This window comes from Miscanthus floridulus, chromosome 1 (genome assembly GCF_019320115.1).
Source record: "Miscanthus floridulus cultivar M001 chromosome 1, ASM1932011v1, whole genome shotgun sequence".
Classification (NCBI taxonomy): domain Eukaryota; kingdom Viridiplantae; phylum Streptophyta; class Magnoliopsida; order Poales; family Poaceae; genus Miscanthus; species Miscanthus floridulus.
The window spans coordinates 203,347,780-203,374,694 of NC_089580.1; the positions used below are offsets into that span (position 1 = coordinate 203,347,780).

General features: G+C 44.0%; 1 long non-coding RNA gene and 2 pseudogenes across 4 annotated transcripts; 2 read left to right on the forward strand and 1 right to left on the reverse strand.

Moving 5' to 3' along the window:
- The first annotated feature begins 14,541 nt into the window (after positions 1-14,541).
- Positions 14,542-16,877, forward strand: LOC136451017 (expansin-B7-like; annotated as a pseudogene).
- Positions 16,878-20,468: 3,591 nt separating this feature from the next.
- LOC136509762 (uncharacterized) lies at positions 20,469-24,671 on the forward strand. Of its 4 annotated transcripts, XR_010772516.1 has the most exons (5): positions 20,469-21,383; positions 21,528-21,592; positions 22,364-22,479; positions 22,562-22,785; positions 23,227-24,671. It is a non-coding gene; the product is annotated as an uncharacterized lncRNA (long non-coding RNA). The 4 variants fall into 4 exon arrangements; XR_010772511.1 differs by lacking the exon at positions 22,364-22,479; XR_010772522.1 differs by lacking the exons at positions 21,528-21,592; positions 22,364-22,479 and having other exon boundaries at positions 22,562-22,628; positions 22,700-22,785.
- A 658-nt stretch (positions 24,672-25,329) lies between these two features.
- Positions 25,330-25,731, reverse strand: LOC136470386 (14 kDa proline-rich protein DC2.15-like; annotated as a pseudogene).
- Positions 25,732-26,915: the final 1,184 nt, after the last annotated feature.

Genomic DNA, 26,915 nt, shown 5'->3' on the forward strand with positions numbered 1-26,915 from the left:
GAATGGTATTCACATGTAGTATCATGTATGGTTTGCACTGCATGGTGGCGGTGGCGGAGAACATGAAAGTACGTAGCAGGAATTCTTCGAAAAAAAAAGTACGTAGCAGGTAGCCATAGGTGCCGTACCGTACCACAGATCAAGATCGACAGCTAAGCTAGTAGGATCGAGGCCTCATTTAGATTGAGGTTAGGAATCAGTATTTCGCACTGTAGTACTTTTGTTTGTATTTGATAATTATTGTCCAATCATGGCCTAACTAGGCTCAAAAGATTCATCTCGTAATTTACAATCAAACTATGTAATTAATTATTTTTTTTATCTACATTTAATACTCCATACATATGTCCAAAGATTTGATGTGATGAAGAGATAGTGAAAAAACTTACAATCTAAACGAGGCCCGAGAAGCAAATGGCGTATATATATAGTATGTAGTAGCTAGCTAGCAATATATAACGCACACATGCATGGTCGATCTCTTAGATGTAGATGCACGCACTTGTAGTTCTAGACTAGAGAGAGAGATGTACATGTACTCACTCCAGTTAAATTAAGATAGAGAGCCGAGATGCATGCATGCAAGGACCCTCACCATTGCATCATGCACATTGTGTATATATAGAGGAGTAACATGCAATGCATCGGACATGAGTCCTCTCGCGACTAGCTAATTAACCATGTGGATTGATATGGTATATAGATAGATGATATATTGGTAGTGTACTTATCTCTATATAGGCATGTGGTAGCTTGCTAGTACCTTATTATGATATGACGGCCTCCTTCCTTTCCACAGATTATTATTTATAACAACTTCGTAAAATATGTCCGTGCATTACAATGCAACATACAACTCTTGTTATACTACGGTACTTGCTGTACCAATGATAATGTGCTCTAGCTATTTTTTTTTTTTGTTTTGTTTTAATTAATCATGGCCTAATCTTAAGTCAAATAAATTCTAAGGTCTATAATAAATGATATTGCAATAAAGTAGTAACCCCAGATGGAAAATTAACTTAAATAGGAAATTTTCAAAAAAAAACTCAAATAGGAAATTGGCAAGAGATTGACTTAATAATATAAATATGTGGCTACTGTGTGTACCCTACAGAAAGGTGGAAGACGAGCCATACGCGCCGCATGCGTGCCACGACAACGTGAATGGCCGGCTCGGATGGTCATTGAATTGGCCAATAAATGAATGGTGCGACGACGACGTCAACAAAGATTTTTCACCATTAAAATCAAAGCAAAAAGGTGAGAGTGAGGAATGAAGACGAGGGAGAGGCAGCGACGGACATACAGGGAAGACAGTAAAGAGAGTGAGAGACCAAAGATTTTTTTTTTTTGTTATTTAATATTAGGTATATTTTCTCTATCGCGTAGTAGTAAATTGTCATGCCGTGATTAGTAAAACCGATTGAAATTTACCGTCCGCTGATATACAAATTAAAGATCCTCAGCACACAAATCTTTAATTTGTCACGAGTGTACCAAAGATATCGATGATAAGGCAACGAAGAACGTGGTGGTTGATAAGATCCGTGTGGATGCATGTGTTATGTATATCAGTAGTCGCCGGCGGCATCAACAACTCCGATCCACTGCTCGCGTGCTACGCATCTCTTCATCCATCGCTGCTGTGCTTATCATTAAATTAAATACTGTTCAAAATCAAAACGAAGCTCATGACTACTGTGGTCTCCTAGTCATTATTTTAATTACGGTCGGAAATGTTAAGAGTCTTTTAATTACGGTCGTTAAGGGTATCTGGCTATTATTATTATCATTATCATTATTATTATTATTATTATTATCATTATTGTTATTGTTTATTGAGCTAAATACATCGGTGGTCTCTGAAATTGTCAAAAGGTGCCACTTACATCCACGTCTTTTGGAAACATATTTTTTGGCCTCTAAACTTATTAAATGATGCATCACATATTCCTAAACATGTAAAATGGTGCACCGCGGGTCCAATTACAGACCAAATAGATTACTACGGAATTTTCAAAATTCGTGGATCTAGATAGTACCCTTTGACAAGTTCTAGTTATATATAGCTCATGCATATGCTTTTGGCCATCCTGGCCGTTCCAGTAGTATCCGAAGACTTAGAGCATTTTTAAATTTTAGAGGATTTTCTTTTGCAAAAAAAAGAATATGGGTTACTCCATTAGATCATGAGCAACGTATATCTGGCGAGTGCTTCAAACTTTTGTTTGCAATGCAACAAAGTGTTTTTGCCCTTGTTTAGTTGGGTGAATTTGGATTTTGGGGCTACTGTAGCACGTTCGTTTTTATTTGGCAAATAGTGTTCAAACATGGACTAATTAGGCTCAAAACGTTCGTCTCGCAATTTTCCACCAAACTGTGCAATTAGTTTTTCTTTTCGTCTACATTTAATGCTCCATGCACGGGCCACAAACATTCAATGTGACAGGTACTATAGTAACTTTTTGGAAGTTGAGGTGGAACTAAACAAGGGCTTGGTAGGAAAGTGGGCAGCAAACAAGAGCAGAGGATATTCTGGCCCGCTGATAAAGTTACGTTCCTTTGCATCTAGCTACCCGTGGCCTTGCTAGCGAGCGGCCCAACAACGCAGGCGGCTCTATCGTCATATTCCGAGACCCAATCCTCTGACCGACTACTCGCAGCTTCATCCCCCCCTCCCCCAAATAAATTCTAAGGTGCATGAGCGTCTCTTCTAAGGTATTGTCTACAGTTAAGGGTGACAATGAATGTTGTCTACGAACAACCCTATCTTAGCTTGCACAATACCACATGAGCAGCGGCAAGTGGTCACCCGCAATCGATGATTGCAGGCTTGCAGCCTGTATGGCCGTGCACCAGGACCAGTCACCTCATCCACTGTTTGTTTGGGCTTGTATGGCTGATAAGTTATAGACCGTTGGCTGATTTGGTGTGAGAGAAAAATATTATTTAATGGCTAAAAAAGTACGACCTATAAGCCAAACACGCCCAAGCGAACAGGGTGTATATAGTCAGCTGCTGCACTCGTAGTCTATGGTATGCAAGCATATTTATTTACTTCATTTTATACGCTGCTCTCTCTACTGTCAATTGTTTTTATTTTGGGCTAGCTGCTAAATTTTACATTATGTGCTCTTAGGAATAGAGGGATAGTGTTAAGAATGACTCCACCGGGTTCATTTGCATGGTGATGAGGAGAGCAAGTTTCAAGATAAGGTTGGTCTGCATCCCTTGTTCCCCCCCCCCCCCCCCCCCCCCCCCCCCCCCCCCCCCCCCCCCCCTTTCTGTACCAGCTGTATGAAACGCACAAGTACGCCTTTGACTAGAATTTGGCCAATGCCCTTTTCTTTAAGCCTGTTGGACACCCTCAATCTCAGTCAGTCAATCCTCATGGTAACTTATGTTCCCAATTTCCATGTCAGTTCTTGTGCTACTTACAATCTGTTGTTTTTTTTAATGCTAGTTAACTTTGATGTACTTTTATACTTGAGTCCTTTTTTTACAGTTGCACTATATTATTTTCGTTCGGTATCAGTTGAATTAACTTGTTATTTATACTTGTAATATTGGCTTGATCCCGCTTAGCCCCATGTCAAAAGTTGTGGTTTGGGATCCAAAAATCCTTGGATTTTAGTCATAAATGGTGTAATCTAAGAATTGCTGGCAGAATCCTCAGTACTCCTACCAAATAAACAAACATTTACCTGTGTTAATATTTGGTTTGGTTGCTGAGGAGAGAATGCGTAAATTAGTAAAATGCTCTTATAATCATATAAGCTACGACCCCCCCCCCCCCCCCCCCCCCCCCCCGCGCGCTTTTTTCCCCATATAAATAGTAACATTCATTTTCTTAGTTCTTGGAAAGGTGTTAAGTTCAGAAAGATTAATATGGTTTCATAGGAAATTAGGAACTGTTTTCTTGAGGACTAGACTATTAGGACAACTTTTCTGTTGCTGCTGTCCTAATGCCTTTTCGTTTCTTCCTTTTTGGCCTTTTCTGTTGGACTGGATCTATTCATATGTGTTCTTTACTTCCTTTGTTTTTATTTATTGATACTTGGTTGACTTCTACTTTTGGGTTGTTTTGCCTTCACTCTTGAGATACATAGATGAACTGGTTGTTGTAATGGCTGACGAGATAAATTTGAATGCCACAGCTTACAAGTGTGTGAAAAAGGATAGTAAAGTATTTATGAGTTTGTCTTTTTTTTTTGAATAATATCTGTTAATAGGCATGTAGGTATGATGTGTGTCAACAGGCGATAGATGAGCAAGATGCTATGTCTGATTTCTGCCCCTAGTTGTTTGACACATTACACATACGGTGCTGCTTTCGAGAAGTTGTACCAAAGATAACTATGTAACCTGTTTTGCCCGGGGCTCTATTTTCTGCCCTTTGAAGCAATTTCTATTTCTATGTTGATACGTAAAAGGTATTCTGGTGGCGTAAATGTTAGATTTTAAAACTATTTTGATTGTTTGAATACTCAAGGTTGAAATTAGAAGAGTTTGCACCACATGGACCCTAAAGCAACTTATTTATATTTTGATGGAGCAACGTTTGATGGTATAGTTAAATCATTCATTTAACACTCATGTCCATGCACCTTGTACTCTAGGTAGGTACATGAAACCAAATCGTGGTGACATGGAGCTGCCTCCTGGGTGGTGTGTCCTCTGCATCGTTACCACCAATGTAAAATGAGTGGAGATTGTTAGTTGATCTCCACCAATAGGCTCCTATTGGGTCCTTGTTTCTGCTCCCTAATCGGGGGAGCCCAACCCTAATACGGTTGGTGGACCCCTGTCGCACAGCACACATAAAAGGAAGGTGGGGATCAAGGCTCAAGCTACGAGGTTCAACGGAGCCGCCATACCCACCTACAGAAAACCCTAAACCGATCCAAAAAGAGGTGCTGCTAGTGACGGGATGTGCCCACCGACGACACCGTCACCCCTGCAGCGTTACCGCCGCCACCACTGTACCTCGCCACCGAACCGGGGCTGCCTCGGCACCGGTGTCCGCGAGGTCACGACGCTACTGTCCTAGGGCGACTAGAGGAACCCTAAAGGAAGAGGTCGTCCCTGGATCTACAAACAGTGGTACCAGAGTTAGGTTGCATCTGTGTAACCCTAACCCTAATCGGGTAAAAGAAGAAAGAAAGAGTGACCGGGGTGGCGGAAGTCACTGTCTACCGATCACCACCGCCACCGCGCGGGGGGAAAAGATGGCCGCACCGTTGTTCTACACTAGCGCACGGCAAGAACAGAAAAGATATGTGTTCGGATCAGAGAAGAAGAGAAAAGAATCGAACACATCCTTTCGGATCTGAACAGAGAAGGGGTTCCCTAACCCTAACCCTAACTGGGTTAAAGAAAGGGGGAAAGAAAAGGTTTCGGCCTTAAGATGAACAGAGCCGAAACCCTAACCCTAGAACGAATCCTCATCCCTAACCGGTTGAATCCGAGAAGAAAGAAAGGAAATCCAAAGAAAGAAAAAAACAGGGGTTGGAACCGAACCCTAACCCTAGATCCCCATTCGGATGAACGAAAAGAAAAAGAAATCAAAAGAACAGAAAACCGAATCGGCCGAATCGAATCAAAAAGCGAAACCCTAACCCTAATTTTGACCCCATCCCCACCACGGGTTAATCCCAGAAGAGAGAAGGGGACAGGGAAGAAGGGAAAAAGGGGACAGACCCACCTTCGCCGGCGCGGGAGAAGAAGAGCCGAACCGGCCCTTCGCCGGTGCGGGAGAAGAAGAGCCGAGCCGGGGGGCGCTGCGGCCAGGCCGCTCGACGCTGGCGTGCTCACCCGTTGGGGAGCACGCGCACCGGCGACGGCGCCATGCTTGCTCCACCGCCCGCTCGCTCGCTCGCTGTCTCACTCTCGGTCGCTGCTAGATGCGCTGAGGAAGAAAGAATGGCGCAAGAGAGGAGTGGAGAGCGGCGAAGAGAGAGAAGCAGAGCGGCCAAATGACCTAGGGTTTCTGGGCGGAGGCCACGGCTGCGGTTTTGTTCGCGCGAAATCGACGCTCGGCCGTCGGATCGGCGCGGACGGCCAAGATTGATCGGGCCGTCGCCGGCCCAGGCGGGCGCGAGCGCGCCACGGCACTTTGTCGGCCCAGGCCCAGGTAGCGGCCTGGGTGCGGCCTGCGCGCGCGCGGAGAGGCGGGCCGAGCCGGCTTTTGCCGGTTTTGGGCCGAGAAAGAAAGAAATGAGCCCGTATTTTCCTTTTTTCTTTTTCTAGAAAATTGAAAATGCAAATTGACTCAAAATAAAAATAAAATTCAAGAAAAAGAGAGTTTTTCCACAGCCAAAGAAAAGTTGTTTATTCTCCAGTTATTTTGAACCAATGCGATATTTAACTGGAGAAAAGGAAAGTTTTTACAGTAAATGTTTATTTCCTGGAAATTGATTAATGGATTAAAGAAAATAGAAAAAGCAATTTTCCCTGTGGGTAAAATTCAAGAAAAAGAGAGTTTTTCCACAGCCAAAGAAAAGTTGTTTATTCTCCAGTTTTTTTGAACCAATGCGGTATTTAATTGGAGAAAAAGAAAGTTTTTCCGCTGCTAAAGAAATTATTGATTCTCTAGTTGTTTTGAACCAACGTGGTATTTAATTGGAGAAAAGAGTTCTGACATGATTATGATGTTGTTATTTTCTGACCAACATTGTTAATAACAATATCATAATTTTAATGATTTATGCATTAATTCTACTTCTGTCCAACGGTGATGTAGAATTAGTGTATAAGAAAAGTTGATAATTTTAATGATTTATGTATTAATTCTACTTCTGCCCAACGGTGATGTAGAATTAGTGTATGAGAACAGTTGTAAAAGTTAATGATTTATGCATTAATTCTATTTCTACACAACGGTGATGTAGAATTAGTGTGTAAGAACAATTGTGAAAGTTAATGATTTATACATTAATTCTATTTCTGCCCAATGGTGATGTAGAATTAGTGTATAAGAATAGTTGTATGTTTTGATTTTGACCAACGTTGGAATCAAGACATGCAAATGGTGTTAATTTTATGTTAAGAAAAGTTTTGACCTAGTTTTCATCTTGTCTAAGGTGGACTGGGTAGTCACCTCACCGTATTCCACTGAGTTTGTGGCACCAGTGAGGGAGACAAAAGAGAATGATGCCACTTGGACAACTAAAGAAAGGGATTTTGAATTCCAAAAGATGTCCTATGCCTTTTGAGCATAGGAAGTGGGTCACTGCCAATAAGAAGTGTTTGGCTGTGATAAAGAACATGATTGAACCTGTAATTATGGGTTCAATCCCAGAATATGACACGGTCACCGAGTATCTCGATAGAATAAAGAGTCAGTTCATTGGCTATAAAGAGTCAGTTCACTAGCTCTTCAAAGATATATGCCACTCAGTTGATGAAGCAGCTAGTGATAGAGTGTTAATCTGGAAGTGGTGGCATAAGAGAGCTCACGATGCGTTGTCGAAATTATGGCACTGTCGTTTAGGCCATATTTCGAGGGAGAGAATAGAAAGATAAGTTAAGAAGATATTCTTTCTCCATTAGAGCTCTCAGATTTAGAACAATGCAGAGAATGCATAAAAGAAAAGTATGTAAAGAAGATTTAGAAAGATGACAAACGAAACATAGGAATTTTATAGATTATTCACACAGACATCTGTGGTTAGTTTCCTGTAAAGAGTGTGGATGGTAATGATTCGTTCATAACATTCACTGATGATTACTTCCGTTTTGTATATATTTATCCAATCAAAGAAAGAATAGAAGCATTGGATAAATGTAGATATTTAAGGCAAAAGTTGAAATCCAACGCAATTTAAAGATAAAGATAGTCAAGTCTAACCGTGGGGGAGTACTACGGTCGGCATACCCCATATGGCCAAAGTTCCTGGACCTTATGTAAGGTTCTTACAGGAGAATGACAAAGTAGCCTAGTATTCTATACCGGACGAACCTCAGCACAATAGAGTAGCTAAAAGAATCAATCATACCCTGATGGGTATGGTGGGCAGTATGATAAGTTACTCCACCTTACAGTTGAGCCTGTGGATGGAGGCGTTAAAAACCCCATTCATATTCTCAAAAGAGTACCAAGTAAGTCGGTGCCCAAAACGTCGTATGAGTTGTGGACAGAAAGAGTACCCTCACTAAACCACTTGTGTGTGGGGGGGGGGGAGCCCTGCTGAGGCTAAAGTATTTAACCCAAACATTGGGAAGTTATATCCCAAAACAGTAAGTTGCCATTTGTTTGGCTACATAGAAAAGTCAAAAGGTTTTCATTTCTACTGTCCAGAGAGACACACAAAGTTTGTGGAAATGAGACACGCTATTTTCCTAGAGGATGAAAAGATGAGGGGGAGCATGGTAGCTCGAGAAACTGACCTTGAAGTGAAGTGGGTGTATGCGCCCACTTCAATAATTCATGAGCCAATTTTCTCACTACATGTTGTCGCTGCACTGATAGTGCAAGATACTATGGTGTCAGCACCTGTTGTTATTCCACCTGTGGCAACAATGAATGAAAATAAGGAACCTGTTCTTTAGGATCCTATATAACCTATTGCCACACATGAGGGGGAGCAACAACAGCCTCAAACAGAAGATGTGCTAAATGTGGAGGCCCCTAGAAGGTCTCAAAGAGTTAGTAAATTAGCTATTTCTGTTGATTATGAAGTGTACAACACTAAGGAATTTCAAATGGAGGTTGATTCCACCTCTTTTGAAGAAGCCATGAGAAGTGATCATTCATCAAAGTGGTTTGAGGCCATGGAAGATGAAATAAAATCAATGAATGCCAATAGAGTTTGGGACTTGGAAATAATTCCTAAAGGAGCCAAAATAATAGGCTGTAAATGGGTCTACAAAACAAAGCTTGACTCTCAAGGGAATATAGAGAGATATAAAGCGCAAATTGTGGCGAAAGGCTTTATGCAAAGAGAAGGAATTGATTACAATGAGACGTTTTCTCTAGTCTCATGTAAAGTTTCCTTCAGAATTATAATGGCATTAGTGGCACATTACGATTTAGAATTACATCATATGGATGTAAAGACGACATTTCTCAACAGAGACTTAGAGGAAAATGTTTACATGGCACAACTGAAAGATTTAGTCATGGAAGAAAAAGAACGAATGTGATGTCGCCTAAAGAAATCTATTTATAGATTAAAACAAGCTTCAAGATAGTGGTACTTGAATTTTAATCAGACAATAAGGCACTTTGGGTTTTAAAGAAAATATAGAGGACAATTGTGTCTATACAAAGTTTAAGAATGGGAAGTTTATCTTCCTTGTCCTATATGTGGATGATATCTTACTTGCTAGTAGTGATGTCAGTCTACAACTGGAGACAAAGAAGTTTTGTCCTCAAAATTTTGATATGAAAGATTTTGGTGAAGCCTCGTTCGTTCTAGGGATCGAGATTTATCGAGATAGAAGAAAATGGGGTATTAGGACTATCACAAAAGACATACATAGAAAGAATCTTAAAGAAATTCAGTATACACAAATGCAGTCCCTCACCTACTCCTATAGTCAAGGGCGACAGATATGGGGATTTTCAATGCCCCAGGAATCAATATGAGCTCAATCAAATGAAAGTGGTTCCATATGCTTCAGCTGTCGGAAGCTTGCAACATGCTCAAATATGTACGCGCCCTGACTTGACATTTGTTACCGAGTTTTTACTTGGCAGATTCTAGAGCAATTCTGGAACAGAATACTAAAATTGATAAAGAAAGTCTTGCGTTATTTGCAAGGAATGAAAGGCCTCATGATGACGTATAGAAGATCTGATTGACTCCACATAGTGGGATATTCAGATTCTGATTATGCGAGAGTGAATATATATCCAGACGTGGATTTTCTATCATCTCGCAGAGGGGAGGTATTTCATGGAAAAGCTTAAAGCAAACTGTCACTACATCGTCCACAATGTATAACAGTTTGTAGCGTGTTATGAGGCAACGGGCAGGTGAACTGACTAAAGAAGTTCATACCCGGTTTAAAGATGGTTGATGACATCTATAGACCACTAAAGTTATACTGTAATTATAATCTGGCAGTACAGGATGCTCACAACATAAGTCAAGTGGTGCTGCCAAACACATTGACATAGAGTATTATGTTGTGAAAGATAAAGTCCGAGATCAAGTCATAAGTCTTGAGCATATAAGTACATAAAAGATGCTCGTGGATCCGCTTACAAAAGGCTTACCACCCAACATGTTAAGAGAACATGGTGTTCAGAGAACATATAGCTAGCATGGGTTTAAGAGAAATGCTAAAATTCCTAGACAAAAGAAGGCCCAAAGATAAGTATCTATTTCAGAGCAGAGTAGTGTGTTGTAGCTGTTAAGTCTATCGGCAATGGACCGTGACGATGAGACATGCTCTATGCGCTAATCTATAATGGAATGAACAAAAGTAAATGATATGAAATTGAAAGATGAAATGAGATCAAGGGGGAGAATGTTAGTTGATCTCCACCAATAGGCCCAACGGTCTATTGGGCCCTTGTCTCTGTTCCATGATCGGGGAAGCCCAACCCTAATACGGTTGGTGGGCCCCTATCGCACAGCACACATAAAAGGAAGGTGGGGATCAAGGCTCGAGTTATGAGGTTCAACGAAGCCGCCATACCCACCTACAGAAAACCCTAAATCGACCCAAAAGAGGTGCTGCCAGCGACGGGATGTGCCCACCGACGACATCGTCGCCCCCTGCAGGGTCTCCGCCGTCACCCCTGCAGCGTTACCGCCGCCACCACTATACCTCGCCACCGAACCGGGGCTGCCTCGGCACCGGTGTTCGTGAGGTCACGACGCTACTATCCCAGGGCGACTAGAGGAACCCTAAAGGAAGAGGTCGTCCCTGGATCTACGGGTTACACAAAGGTACACATTCGATTCTAACAGAGATTGGTTGTTGATGAATAACTTTGTCAGATCCCTCTCCTTGACGCACTAGCCTAACAAATGACTTGTATTAAGTTAGAATGGGTGTTGACAGTGTTGTGGCTGTCTGTTGCAGTTCTGAAATGTTTTAGTATAGATTATACAGATTTGATGTCTATCTATAGGAATGTGGTGCTCTTGTAAAAACTATACATATTTTTTCTTGGCTCATTAGTTGTAACGAAACCATGCACCCTTTTGTCGGTTCATCTCTCTCTCTCTCTCTCTCTCCCTCCCTCTCACTCTCCCTCCCCCTCCCCCTCCCCCTCCCCCCTCTCTCTCTCTCGCTCCCTCTCCTTCCCCCTTCCCCTCTCCCCCTCTCTCTCACTCTCTCTCTCTCTCCCTCCCCCTCCCCCTCTCCCTCCCTCCCTCCCTCCCTCCCCCTCCCTCCCTCCCTCGCTCGCTCGCTCTCCCCCCCTCTCTCCCTCTCCCTCTCTCTCTCTCTCTCCCTCTCCCTCTCCTCTCTCTCTCTCCTGTGGCTTGGATCAGCTGGTCCTAGCTTAAGGAAACCACACTGATTGCTTAAGGAAACCATCCTTTAAAAACGACATCAATAGTGTAATTTATACTAGGTTTAAGAGCATGTTTGATTTAGAGCAAATGAGGAATGTAGTAGATCTTGATTTCTTTTGGTTGACACCAAAATCTGCTTATGTTTTCATAATTTGTCCATGTCCAAGTCCAAGTCCAAATTTCTTGCAAGTTGCAAGCAGTGACGATTAAGCTTTGATTTAAGTTTCAGAAGAAGAAGAAGAAGAAGAAAGGGCCGGCCCAAGGAATTGAAGCCCATCCTTTGAAGCCTCGAGGGACCCGACATGGGCTACTTAGGATGGGCCTTTGTCACCGATGCGAGTTGGGCTGGCATCGATGTATCGTAGCGTTTGTACTCCACTCTCAGCAGCTAAGCTAGTAGTAGCATCGATGTATGTACCCGTGACGGTCCGGTGAGTAGCTTAGCACTAGTGCTGTTTTTTCTTCGTCGCATCGCTTGCAGTTTCTCTTAATTAATTCTCTCAGCACATACATATATGACACATCGACGACGACATCGTCTGATGATATGCGCCCGGCTCGTTTGGGCTTGTTCAGCTTATAAGTCGTACTTTTTTAGCCAACGAACAATATTTTTTCTTTCAGACCAAATCAGCCAACAATACTTTCAGTTATGGCTTATCAGCCAAACAAACTCAAACGAACAGGACGATATATAGATAGATAGATGAACAAATAATGTGAAGCAGCCAGCGAAGCCAGCCAGCCAGTCAGTATATATATAAAAATAAATGAAGTAGTAATAAAACCTTAATTAGATAGGGAGGCCGACGGCGACGATTGCGTGTAATGTAATGCAATAATGTATTCGGATGGATGGACGGAGCATTTGGATTCACGGGTGAACGTACGGGCGTTGTCACGGGACGGGTATATATGCCGACGTTACGCGCCGGCGCATCCATCACGCCATGCGATCAGATCAGCATATACAAACACACTGTACAATTCATCTCCAATAATCCTCGAACGATCGAGATATACATACATATATATCCGCTTGCTTTTCTAGCAAAAAAAAATCATATAATAATTAAGCTAAGCTGCATTGCGTTGTTGCATACACTGATCCACACACGTAGACATAATATGCAAGTCAGCTAGGGTGTTTACTAGCTAAGAGCGTCTTCAAGATACTCTCTCTACTTGCCTTATTATCATAAAATTTGGAAAACAAAAAAGATAGACAAAAATAAATCCAACAGTACGTCTCTCTAACCTACTCTATATGTATATTTTTTTGTTCTCTAAAGTCACTTCTCCCTCTCTAATTTTGGAGAGGTTGCTGTACATGACTCTCTAAACACAAATATATTTCCCGTAAATTATTTCTTCACATAAGAAAAATTATTATAGGCTATTCGAGTATATATAGAGAAGAAAAATTGACCGTTGAAGACACGAGAGATATAAAAAAGAGGATATATGTTTATTGAATGGCATACTAAATTGAGTTTTAGAGATTGAAATTTATATAGAGACGCTTGATGAGTTGCTCAATAATTGACTTCCCGGCCCTTTGACAGACAAGTGAACACAGATGCATACATGCATGGATCAGAGCAGCCGGGCGGGCGGTTGTTATATGTTCCAGCAAGCCTTCATGCGTACACACAACTCCCATCGTTGCATTGGCAATCATCTGCATGACATCCCATTGATTACTAACTAGCTAGCTAGTACTAATAAGTAGTCCTATGTACTGTACCACCTCGATCCATCCGAAATGAAAAGGATGCAAACTAGTTTAGTTTAATTAACACACGTGTGACTTTAAGGCCCTGTTTACTACAACTCCAATTCACTAGTGAAGTCGTTTTTTCACGTCGGCTTCACGAGCAGCCCTACTGTTAGAGCTCAAGCCGGTTTGATGAACCGTGTGTTTGGCAAAACAACTCTACATGCGGAGCTTCTTAAGGGTTTGTTTGGGTTTGGTCCACCAACTCTGCTCCACAAACTTCACCACGTAGCAGCTCCATAAAAAAACCTGAAGTTTCTGGAACACTCCTTTTAGGTGCTGTGAAGCTGCACCTGTTTGGTTGAAGAACGTAGAGCGGAGCAGTCCCAAACAGAGACCATAAAACATGCTCTCACAGAATCTCGTGCTGGGTCCATCAAAGCGAGTGGGAGGTAGAAGAAGATACTAATTGTTGCTAAAAAAAGATACCATTTTCAGTTCCATCTCGCATTGATGACTTGTGAGAGTGGTTTTTAAGGAGTTCCTCAGATGCAACTGTTTTATTTTACCCTATTTTTTTTTTAAAGAAAACAGGTGCTGGAGCTTCCAAACGAGACCTAATTAAACGGGTAAACTTTGAGAATTTATTTTAGGACGACTCTAATGATATATACTTATATAGAGTAGTATTTTTTTAATAAATTTAGTTAAATTTGATATATATCGATCTAGAATTGCGTATGTCTTTTTTCTGAAGGAAGCTAGTACGACACATAATACTATGTATGTAGTATGAGAGGAGGAGGAGTATCAAATCAAATTAATCAAAAGTGTGGGCGTGGCGGATCGAGATGCAGGCAGATGAATCACAGCTAGGTACAAGTAGAAGGCTGGCCCGTGAACCCCCCGAGGCCACGGGCCAGCAGGCAAGCAAGCTGATGAGTGATGAGTGGGCAGGCCCGCAGGCAGAAGCTGATGGAGGTCGTGGTCGCGTGTCGCTCCCTTCCACCCGCATGTGAGCAGCGCCGGGGCCCGCCGGCGATCGCCGCTGGCTGCGGCCCGGTCCCATCGTCGTGTAGCGCTCGCTTTGGCTCTGGTTTCTGTTGTGAATGCATACCGGCCGATGGATTGGTTTGCTAGTGCTGCTGGTCTGGAATTTTGGTCGCGATGAAATTTTATTTGCAAGTGCGAGGATCGGATTCGGACGGATCGGAGTAACTAACTAATAACGCCTCCCGTGACCCGTGTCCATTTCAGTTCATGTGTCTGTCTGTCCGATCCGTCCGGTGGCCGCGACCTCCAAATGCAATCCCGGCCGCCTCTCCTATAAATACGAGACATGGTAACCGACGGCAGGCTCATCCACCGCCGCGCCGGCAAAGGCAAGCACTCAGCGCGCAGAGCGATTTAACTAGATAGTGGCCGGCATGGCGGTACTGTGGTCCTTGTGCTCCCGCGCCGTGGCTGCTGCGCTGCTGTGCCTGCTGGTGGCTCACGGCAGCAACTGCGCCAAGCACAACAATGGTGGTGGTAGTTCCGGCGGCAAGAGCCACAAGCAGGGCGGACGAGGAGGCCATGCCCATCATGCCCATGCCGCCCCGACCCCGTCTCCTTCTCCTGCGCCGGCGGCTCCACCTGGTGGTGCTGCTGGTACAGTCCCGCCGCCCGTGTACCCGACCCCGACGACGACGCCTCCGCCGGCAAGCAACGGCAGTAGTGGTGGGTGGCTCAACGCCCGTGCGACATGGTACGGTGCCCCCAACGGGGCGGGGCCCGACGACAACGGCGGCGCGTGCGGCTTCAAGGGCGTGAACCTGCCACCTTTCTCGGCGATGACGTCCTGCGGCAACGAGCCACTCTTCAAGGACGGCAAAGGATGCGGCTCCTGCTACCAGGTCTGTAATGCATGCATATATTATATTTGCCATTGCCAGTACGCAACGCAAGGACGATGTCTTTTAGCTACCTACCTAGCTAACTGTACTGTACATGCAATGGCATGGCACTCATGCGTATGGAAGCAGATCCGTTGCAAGGCCCACCCTGCGTGCTCCGGCGTGACGGAGACGGTGATCATCACGGACATGAACTACTACCCCGTGGCCCCCTACCACTTCGACCTCAGCGGCACCGCCTTCGGAGCCATGGCAAAAGACGACCGCAACGACGAGCTGCGGCACGCCGGCATCATCGACATCCAGTTCAAGAGGTAATTAATTGGCGCTGTCCACAAAAGCTATGGTTAGTATCTTTTAATAATACATTAATTTTCCTTTTTTTCTCTCTCTCTTTAACGGCCGTAATGCAAGTACCTACGGATCCGAGTAGTATTATCTATCTATCTATCTATTCGATTTCTAGTCTATGCATGCATGTACTTCGACTGATATATAATGTATGCATGTGCCCAAATTAATCCAAAACTAAATAATAATATATATATATATATATATATAATATATATATATATATATATATATTATATATATATATATATATATATATAATATATATATATATAGACACACACACACACTGATGAAGTAGCTAGCTAGTGGCAAAATTAATTTGAATGGTTATTTGCACATGTACATTCTCTGCAAATTACAATTGAAGTAAGGTAAAGTAAATTAAGCAGTGAGCACCAGATTGGCATCACCATCAGCATTTATTATTTATATATATGCATAAGTCAACATTTCCTTGTCCTTAACACTTGACAGTATATTTCGGATGTGACACATATGTATCAATGTATATATGTATGTATTCATAGGGTGTCCATATATATACAGAGAGGCACCTTTATTGTAGCTACGCTAGCTAGCGAATAAATAAAACCTAGCTAGCTACCATATATATATATATATCAGTGTCGTACATACTAAACCACAAAATTAATTAGTTAAGATGTACGACTACCTGTGTATGACAACAACAACAGCAACAAGCTAATAAGACAGATCGAGTACGGTGACACTGACAGTGTAGCTAGCTAGCAAGTAGTAGCAACACAGGCATATATATGTATGTAGAAATGATGCTGCTAGTGCTAGCTAAATGAAGTTAATGATATATAGTATTAATTAATTACGAAAAAAAACACCACACCTACTTATTATTATGTATGTGTTGTGCTGCCGGGCCGCCCGGGTTTGCATGCAATTACTTGCAATTGCCGATTGCCAATTGCAGGGTTCCGTGCCAGTACCCTGGGCTGACGGTGACCTTCCACATCGAGCGCGGGTCCAACCCCAACTACCTGGCGGTGCTGGTGGAGTATGAGAACGGCGACGGCGACGTGGTCCAGGTGGACCTCATGGAGTCCCGCCCGACGACGGCGAGCCCACCGGCGTGTGGGAGCCCATGCGCGAGTCCTGGGGCTCCATCTGGAGGATGGACACCCGCCGGCCGCTGCAGGGGCCCTTCTCCCTGCGCGTCACCAACGAGTCCGGCAAGACGCTGGTCGCCGACCAGGTCATCCCAGCGGACTGGCAGCCCGACAACGTCTACAGCTCCATCGTCCAGTTCGACTGACGACGACTAGCGATCCATCGATCGGTTCCCCGGCCGGCCGGGCCGGCTACATCTACATGATGATACATATATATATACTCCAAATCTTCAATGCAAATGCAAGCAATTCTCAGCTAGCTGCTACGTACGTACCTATTATGCATGCACAGATATACACATAGCTAGCTCTATACACACACATCCCAATGCAGTCAGTAAGTAATACATTCCATGGATGGATGATATATAGATAGATAGACAGGCAGACGACGTCTGTTGGTTGTTTTCTTGTTATGGGGGTTCTGCTAGCTAGCTGCTGAATACCACTACTATAATGCTGCTGCTTTTGGCGAGACGTCGCTTGTGACGTCCGTCCAGTGCATTATATTGTGCCTGTATCTGTATGTATGTCCAATCCAGTCATCATATATATATATATATATATATATATATATATATATATATATATATATATATATATATATATATATATATATATATATATATACGGAGTATATATGAATCATGCATCTTCTATCCATGCCCACCTCGATCGTACGTACGTGCATGCATGCATATGCATATGCATGAGCTTGTACAAGGCCCAAGTTGTCAATAATTAAGGCACTACATACATACATAGTATAAAGTACTAGCTAGCTTGCATTTGCATTGTGACACGTACAGCAGATCGAGTACGTCTGGCCTCTCTTCTCTGCTGCCTGCTGTGGTCGGTCGTGAGTCGTCTACCAAAGAAAAAACATACATATACAGACGCATGGAGCGCCGCCGTCGATGGTTCCAAGGCCACACATTACGTACTCGAGCTACCGTGGGAGCGATCAGAGAGAGCTTAATTGGTAGCTAGCTTAGCATGCATGCATGGACATAGGACATGCATGGCCCTTGCTGCTGCCTTTTCTCTTTTGTCACCTTCAGCCCGTGCCTTAGCGCTTCATGTGCAACAAGTGGTTGTGGTGGCGCTTTCTTTGGTCTTTTGCGTTGGCCCTGCATGCATGCTTTCCTTGGATTTGCATGTCCTCCTCTCTATGCTTGCTTTATTCGCACCACTCACGGGCTTTTGTTTTAATTGGCATGCCTGCCGACCTGCCACACCGTAGTACCCACGCTATTGCCCGTCTAGCTACTCTAGTGGCCTCAGATCTCAACAACTAACTTAGCTACCTCCATCTGCTTACATATATGAACCCGTGTGCATGCATATTCATATTCATATAGGGTCTCATTAATTGCCTCCGTTATTAGCATATATCTAGGTTTAATTTGTGCAATAGTACTTGTTTACTCGTGTTTGGTTGCCTGCAGAAACTCTTACATAGACTTATACGACGTTCAAAGTAGGCACTGTAGCATTAGCTAGTACGCTAGATTTTTTTTTCTATTAGAAAATGCAATGCATAAGACGACGATGAGTACACAAAAATAAAATTAAACATTCTCAGATTCTCTACCTTATTAGAAACATGAGACCTCTAGTAGAACATATAAGGTGACTATATGTAATAAAATGTAAACAAACAAACACAATTTTATTGGATGTGGCTTGAACACCAAGGCACTGCATACGTTTATATTGGCTAATCGAAGCATTTGGTGTCATTCTCGTTTTTTTCACTGACAAAATCCAGTTATAAGCAGGAATTAAACAAACAGGGCTTTAGTGTAGTTAGTTTAATAATCTATCTAGTCTTGCATCATCCATCCCCATCCGGCCTGCTTTAATTAGCACTAGCTGTATATATACTACTTATTAGCAGCAGCAGCAGCAGCATCTAGTGGTAAACAACGGATGCATTCATGCAATGGGTAACCAACTGCAGCTACCACTCTCCTTCTCTGATGGACAACACTATCACTATACTCGAAATTAAGTAGGGGAGTATGCAAAAAGTAGTTCCACGGTCGCATACATAGTATGTGTGTAGATAAAAAAAAGCATAAGCTAAGATAACCGCCCAAGTGCTACGAATTATCACTACATGCATGTTTATTAATTTAATTTATTGCTGGTTCTAATTAACAATGTGAATGTTGTAAAGCCCATTTCTCTAGTAGTGTGGATCACGTACTAGTGTAATGTGTTGTGGAGATACATGATATATTTATTCCATATGTCCTGAAATAAAGGCATCAAAGTTTTAAAATTTCTCTCGAATTAAGGTCTTATGAATTGCAACACCCTATCAATCAATATATTTTAAATCCTACCAATGCATGCTGTTTAAACACCATCTTGACCAAAATGATTCATGTAATTTGGTAGCCGAAATCAATGGCATGCATATGCATGCTTGCTTTTTTAAACTTGCCATAGGAAATTAAGGACGACCAAACTAATTAATTAGTGACGAACAAGCAAGTTGGTCATTTGCCACATGCCTTATTTGGTTATAAAATTGTTTGCATGTATAGCTTGTATTTCAGGATTGAGGTGGTATATAACTTAAGTATACAACGGTTGTTTCCCTACAAAATAATATAATTTTGCCAAAGTCGATTGCCTTCTTTTCTTTACCCACCGGCCTCTACTCCATAAATAATATATAGCAGAGTACTCTATAGTAATAAATAAAAAATGCAGATGAGTAGGTATTTATGTTGTTCCTTGCATTGCATTGGGGTTACCTTTTGTTATCTTGCACGCGGCAACGCTGAATGCGCCGCGCGGTATGGACATCGTCGTCCTAAATGGAGTGTAGTAGTATATCGTTGTGGACCATCATTGCAGTGCCTTTTTGCCGTCCAAACAAAAGCTGCTAGCTTTTCCGTGCAATCATCATCGACAACATTCCTGTGGTAGCCTAGCTGGTACTACGTACTATGCTGTGCGCATGGTACATGCATATATGATCGTAATATAATGTAGCTCTAAAGTTCATCGGCCGAGGCAATTCTCTAGCTAGCATGCACTTCTGGATAATATATGCTGATTATATATCTCGTCTGCCTCTAGCTAGTGCTTCACCCTAATCATATCAATTGTTATTATTTGTAGTCGACGGTGGCACAGTGGATGCATGCATGAGAGCAACCTTTGGTTATTATTGGATGGATGATTACTCCCTCTATTTCTTTAATTTTATTTATGATGAGGCCGGGAAATATTAGAGCATCTCCACTAGGGATGCATGGGACAAGCACCAAGCACTTTAGTGTGAGACATAAAAATATGTAAAATGGGCCAGCTCGATCAACAATGATGCGGCGGCTTGTAGCCTATGCACTATATATGGCCCGAGAAGAAAAATGATATACTGGGCCATTTAACTAACACGTAGTGCCGTCCCATATAATTAAATTGTGCTGGTCAATCATATCACGGCCCATCCATATATGACGCCTTCGCTACCTCAGTATTGTGAATATATATATATATATATATATATATATATACTACTATAAAGCTCCATTTGTTAAAACCAAATAAGTGCATCAACGAGATGGTGTGACGACGACGCATCTCTTCTCTACCCCTATAAAACACCATTTAAAATTATTCTACACACACCAAGTAATTACCGGAGATGATTTTAGCTACGTCCACACCACTGCATGCACCATCGTAAAACGTAGACATCAGATCATCTCTCATCCATTCCCTCTCCTTGTTCAACCAAATCCAACGGTCATCATTCATTGGATTTGCACCTTGTTGCACCGCGCGCCCCTCCCTCCACGGTTCAATTCCTCGTGCAGGCATCTTTTTTTACCCGACGAAAAATGAAACGTCCCCGAGACGGACCGCCTCCCACGCGCGAGCAGGCGGCTTGGAAGACGGCGAGGAAGTCGTGCCCGCGGGCGTCGAGGATTTCGTTGCGGACGCCGGCGGGCGTGTGGGCCTAATCCTGCCCACGTCCTCTCCTCCCACGCGGCCCCGCCTATGTCCTCCGCCGCGACCCCCAGGCGTGCCCCGCTCCCTTCGTGCGAAACAAATCCCGACGCCTCCGCCGCTTCCCTCGGCTTCCTCTGCCACACGCCCCCCTTGCGCGAAGCGCCGCACCGAGCGGGACAGCCGGCCACCGCATCGGCGCGAGCGGGCGGCCTGGACCAGGCGCGGCGGACGACCTCGCACGATTTGCCCTGCCCCGCGCGCTATCTCTCTGTCCCGCGGAACCGCCGTCCGCCCGCGTACGCCGCCCCAGCTCCGCAGCTCGCCCCGCGTGCGTGAAATAGAAGCAGACGGCGGAGGCGAAGCAGCGACCCAGCAGCGGAGGCGGCTCCTCCTCGCCCTCGCCCTCGCCGTCCTCGGTGCCTGCCTTAGGGCCGGACGCGCTCCGCTCGCTTGGCGTAGCGCGCGCCAAGCCGGCCGGACGGGGATGCGGCCGTGGACGTCGATGCGTCCAACTTCACCGCCTTCCTCCAGCACTCATCAGAGTCGCTCGTGGTCGTCGAGTTCTTTGCCCACTGGTTGGCCCCTTGTATCTGACTTGATTGATTAGTTTTTATTTTTGTCCTTTTGGTTCCCGTTGATTCAATGCGGCTAGCCTCCCTCCAATCCCCTCGGCACGGCGCACCTGGCCGCCGCCGCGACCCAGCACGTGGCCAACGCCGAGCGGCGGCCGACGAGGCACGGTTCAACGGCGAGCGGCGGCTGACGAGGCACGGATCCTTGCAGCGGCCAACAGCGAGCGGTGGCTGACGAGGCGTTCAAGGTATCTTCCATCTCTTCTCACCCTTCCTTCGTCTCTTCTCTTTTGTGAAGAAGAATCATCGGAATTGCTTGATAAGAATCAACGTGATGGATTAATATTGAACAAATGGTGATTCACTGGCCACTTCCATTCCATGCCCACCAGGTGTTTGTTTCTATGCCAATGTGGTGAAGCCATCCGTGGATGCGTGCATGGTTCTGCCAAACGTGGTGATTTTTCTATCCACGTTATAGGATGCATGAATGGAATCTGACCCTGGTGATTGTTTTACTTTTTTCCTTCCTTCAATGGGTAATAGATTAATCATGCTCATGTGTTCGAGAGAAAAAAAAAATAATAATATCCGTGACTGCGCTACATTTGTCATCAGTTAGAAATCACTGCATTATGCAATGCATTGGTGCACTGAGCATTACCATGCTCCTTTTAGTACTTAGAAATCACCAGTGGGTTCCAGGTTCAGAGCAGAGCTTAAGCTCAACGCCGACGACTGATGAGTCCATGGAACAACCATTGAGTTATTTTAATTTTGACTACTTTATCGGGGATCGCTCCAGAAGTTGAACTCAATCCTTACATTTTTAAATACCCCTGTATCCAAGCAGAGACTTCCTGTTTTTCTGTGCCTCTCTTCTACCACATCCATAGTCTTAGCAACTTAGAAACTGAAGCACCATCCGAGAATCATTCCTGCCGACAGTTGCATTTCATTTATTTAAGATTTTTGTGTGCCCTGTGCCTGGATGAAATAACAAACTGTGAGCGGCCTGCTAGCTGTTATCTGGGGATGCGTTGTATGCCTGTTGTTTTAGCACAAATGGGTTTGGAAAACGTTACTTTGCTATTACGAAATGACAATTTTCTGTTGCCTTAAAATAAGTTTCTGGATGTGTATCGTTTTTATTGGTACAATTTTAGAAAATAATGGTAAACTCTGTTAGGTCACTGTTTCCAACTGTCATTGTTGATGTCTTGTGCAGTAAAAGTCCAGTAGGGGATCACCCCTCCTATTTCCCTCGAAAAAAAATCACTGTCACCCTTAGCAATCAATACGAGGAACTTACTCGCTAACCCAATATGCATGCTTGTTGTCCAGGTTTGAAGTTTCTTAGTACCCATCTAGAGCCGTGGAGCATAAGTTTTCATTCTTTGTAATGCCGTGGGTATCTTCTTCACAGGTGCCTGGATGGAGTGGAACAAGTCACAACATTTGGTGATGTTTACCCTTTACCAGCTGAACAACAGGTTTCTGTTTAATCTCCTTTTGTTGCTTGATTTTGTAATCAATTAGGTAATTAGTTTTCTCTTGACTACAGGCATTTTTAGCCATATGAGAGGGTTCTGACTGATTTCCGAATCCTATTGTAATTTCTGAATCATATTGTGAAGCAACTGTTCTTTGGTACGAAGTCTTTTCTGGACTGAGATTTTTCAACATCACTAGGTTCGTGCCCGTGCGTTGCTACGGGATAGTTAACATTTTATACTAAAAGCACACGGATCGTACGATAAGATAACAATACTGTAAAATTAAATACCAACGTTAAAGTGACATTTAATCATCGCTCGCCCCCGCTCCCTTCGTGCGAAACAAAACCTTGACCGCTCGCTTTAATGTTGGTATTTAATTTCACAAATTTTGTTTTTTTGGATTAGATGTCACTTTAACATTGGTATTTAATTTTATAATATTGTTATCTTATCGTACGACCCGTGTACTTTTAGTATAAAATGTTAACTATCCCGTAGCAACGCACGGGCACGAACCTAGTGAGTGTATTAACTTCCTTTTCTTTTTCGATAGGCTACATAATGACAGTAATCTGTTTTACTTTCGTCGTAGATATATAGGCATCGTGGTGGATTCACAGGTTGGTCAAGAATCAAGATAGTGAGTTTGATTTATACCTGTGTAGCTATGCTGGCATTCAGGATGGTGTCCCTACCTAATTGCTGGATTCAATTTATTTATGTTTACTACACTATATGATGGAATTGTCTAATTCATGATTTAGAGTCTTTGCCGGGAGCAAGTAGTACATGTCATTATCATGTTCTGTGGGATGTGAACAAATTTGCTGCTGATAGTGGTTAAAAAATTCAAGCAAATTTTGTTTGCATGTTGCAGGTAATTTTCGGCAGCTATGATCCCCTTAATTTTCAGACAAGTTAACTTGTTAATTCCTTTTGAACTATCTTTGAGTGTGGCTGCAATTACTTGGCTATAGATCAATTTTAAATTTATATTTTTTAATTTATGAACTGTGCACTGAATGTTGCTACCTGAATGCCAATTAATATGGTGACTTTATAGGTGTGATGTTAAAAAAAAAGTTGAGCAATAAACAACCTTATATCTTTATCCCTTTTCTTTGATGGGTTTGTGAACGAAACCCTTTGCACCATCAACAACTCTTCAAGTTGGGTGTATGTGTCAACAAATTAGCTACAAGTCTTTGGTTATTAGCTTGCTAGCTTCTACAGGATGTAAGTTTTCTTTCTTTCAGAAAATGATTTTTTCTTATTAGAGCAGTAAGTAGATCAAGTTTCTCAGTATCTTGAAAAAGATTGTTTGATTATCGTTGGAAGAAAGATGGTATGATTCTAATGCTTCTATAAAACTGATGTAGGTATTTATCTGTTGTAGTTGTAGGTATTGATCTGCTATAGTTGTAGGTATCATTAGTTAAGAACTCTACGTTACTTGTCTATTCTGGTTTTGCACTTTGTTATTGCTAGACAATAAAATCTGCAAGTGACTTTAGTTATGCTTGGTCCCTTTGTATAGTGGCAGCTCTTTTTTTTAGGGAAACAGGAGGGGTTGCAAGGTAGTGGCAGCTCTTCTACATCTCGATTTCTCTGGAGAAAATAACTAAAGCAAACCCCCCCTCCCCACACACACACACGAAACCGAAGCGGCATCCTCTGAGAACCCACTGGGATGTTGGACCGGCGAGGGCGGCGATGCCGGAGCACGTTGACGGCGAGGCGGAGCAGGACGCGGCGGCGTTGCACTTCAAGGGCGGCACGACGAGGACGAGCTCGGCGAGGGCAGCCTAGGCGCTGCAGAACCGCGTGCATCGGTTTCCCGTACAAAAATATTGTCTTTTGACTTTTATCGTAGCGTTAGTACGACCATACTACTAGTTGGAGAATAAGGTATCTTTGTATCCTCACCACGACTGGTCTGGCACTGATGAAGAAGTGCTAGAGAGAGTATGCTCCGTTAGATTTGTTGGATCTTTCTGGATCCTATCAGTTGGAGTGTTTATAAGTGCAAGCGGTTGATTGGCTTGTGGTGCAGTGATTTTGACCTCTTCTGTGATAAGGTCTGGTTTCTCTCCAACATTCTGTTTAGGTGGTGAAGATTTATAAACCTGCATTCCTTTGGGGTTTGCCAGCCGATGTTCTTTTAGTGGTGACTAGAGATCTCATTGTCGGTGGCGAGTGACTTTGGTGGTCTTTGAAGCCTTTTATGATGAAAGTGTTTGCATGTGTACTTTTCCTTTTTTCAGTAGTGTGATTTTGGCCGGTGGGCGGTGGTGGCGCATGTTCGAATTAAGAAGACACCCAGATTGGTCCTTTATGTAAGTCCTGAAATCAATTTGTTTCAAGCTACAAATGAAGTGGCCCATGGGTCGCTGAGCACACAAATGAAGTAGCATATGCTATTTAAAAAATTTTAATTTGTTCGGAGAAGTAAGTTTTATCAAATGATAGTATATGGGATAATAATAATAATAATAATGAAGCTAGCGAGGCCAGCATCAGTTACACAAAAAGAAAAAGCAAAAGAAAGCAGAATTGCATGCAAGGACAGCATTATATATATTGGGCAAGCGGCTGAGTTGTGCGTGCATGGTTGGTCGATAGATGAATGTAAGATCGAGGATGCATGGTGAAGCATGCATGCTACATATGCATGTAATGTATTATTAGGCTTTAATTAGTCGGTGCAGTGGAAGCCTTTGGGGGCGGTCTTGCCGCAGTGGTTGAGGACGAGCTAGGGCGAGGTCGATGGGGAGGTTGAGGTGGATGCCCAGGACGTTGGCCTTGATGGCGGTGCAGAGGCAGACGGCGGCCTCCAGGTCGACGAGGCCGTCCAGCAGCGGGCAGCAGGGCTCCGTGGGCGGCAGCCCCACCTTGGCCTTGATGAGGCCCAGCACGCTGGCGCACACGCCCAGCTTCAGCGCGTCCCGGGGGCACCCCACCCTGCCGCCGCCGCTGCTTGGGGCCGGATCGGAGGGCATGGCGGCGGAGGGCAGTTGGTGTAGTGCGCCGCCGACGCTAAGAGCACAAAGCAGCAGTTGACTACGGCGAGCAGCACCACCAGAGCCGACGCCGCCATTATATATCTTGTATGCTGAGCTGGTGCTCACTAGCTTATTTTGGGCCGGCCGTGGAGTGGAGGGCAGTGCAGTGGTGTGTGTGTTACATGCATGCATACGTATTTTCGAGAGAGAGAGAGAGTATACAGATCGATACGTACAGTACATGAGGGGGCTAGGGTAGCTAGGCAGTGGCTGCAGGCCGACAAGTACACTGCATCTGCTTGTATGGCAAGCAAGCAAGCATTTCAACTAGAACACGAGGGCCACACCATGACACCACACCACACGTGAAATGCTAGGAAGCATGGATGAGAGCTAGCTCTCGGTCAGATCCACGAGGAATCGATCGAGCTGGCACTGCACTGCACTGCACATGCATTATACTGTACGTACATTTTTAATTTCATTTCATGCCCACACATGGATTCACGGGAAGCAAAGAATCTAGTAGCATATTTTGTGGTGTTTTGGAGTGTCATGCATGCCCGTGACCTTACGTGATGACCAAGTTGCATGCATGCACATGCATATCAGCATGGCTATTTGGATCTCGTTGTGCTACTTCTTGTCGACGTCCAGGATCAACGAACGAGCAAGCAAGCTGCTGATCGTGCTTAGTAGCAGCATAGTACGTACTTTTGCTTGGGTAAAACAAACTACTAGCTAGCAGTATGCCATTTTCTGCGGGCGCCCTCATCATTTCGTTCGTTAGCAGCCTCAGTTCAGTTCGTTCTTACCAGCCTCAGCTCCTCGTGCAATTTTTGCATTTCGGTCCCTTTTTAAAATATTTTTTACAAAAAGACCACAGCCAAAACTTTTGCTACAAATAGACCATTTTTAAGCGTCTTAGGAAATCACGCCGAGGTATGAAGGTCGGCGTCGACTGACACGATGCCGAGTCCTTGTCACGTCACCGACGACTCCGGGGCTGGCGCATGGGGCCTAGTACGTCGGCGTCGTGTCAGCCAACGCCACAGGCCTAACTTCGGCGCGGTGGGGAGTCACGCCGAGCTCTTGGCACCATCCGGCGCGCGGCCCAGGCGGCCCAACAACGCTTCGTGGGCCAAGAGGTCGACGTGCGATCAGCTGACGCCGAGATGCTAACCTCGGCGCGGCCCGACTCAACGCCGAGGTTCGGTCAGTTGAGGCCGCGCCGCGGCCCCCTTCTTCCTCCTCCCTCCATTCAGAACCAACAGGTGGC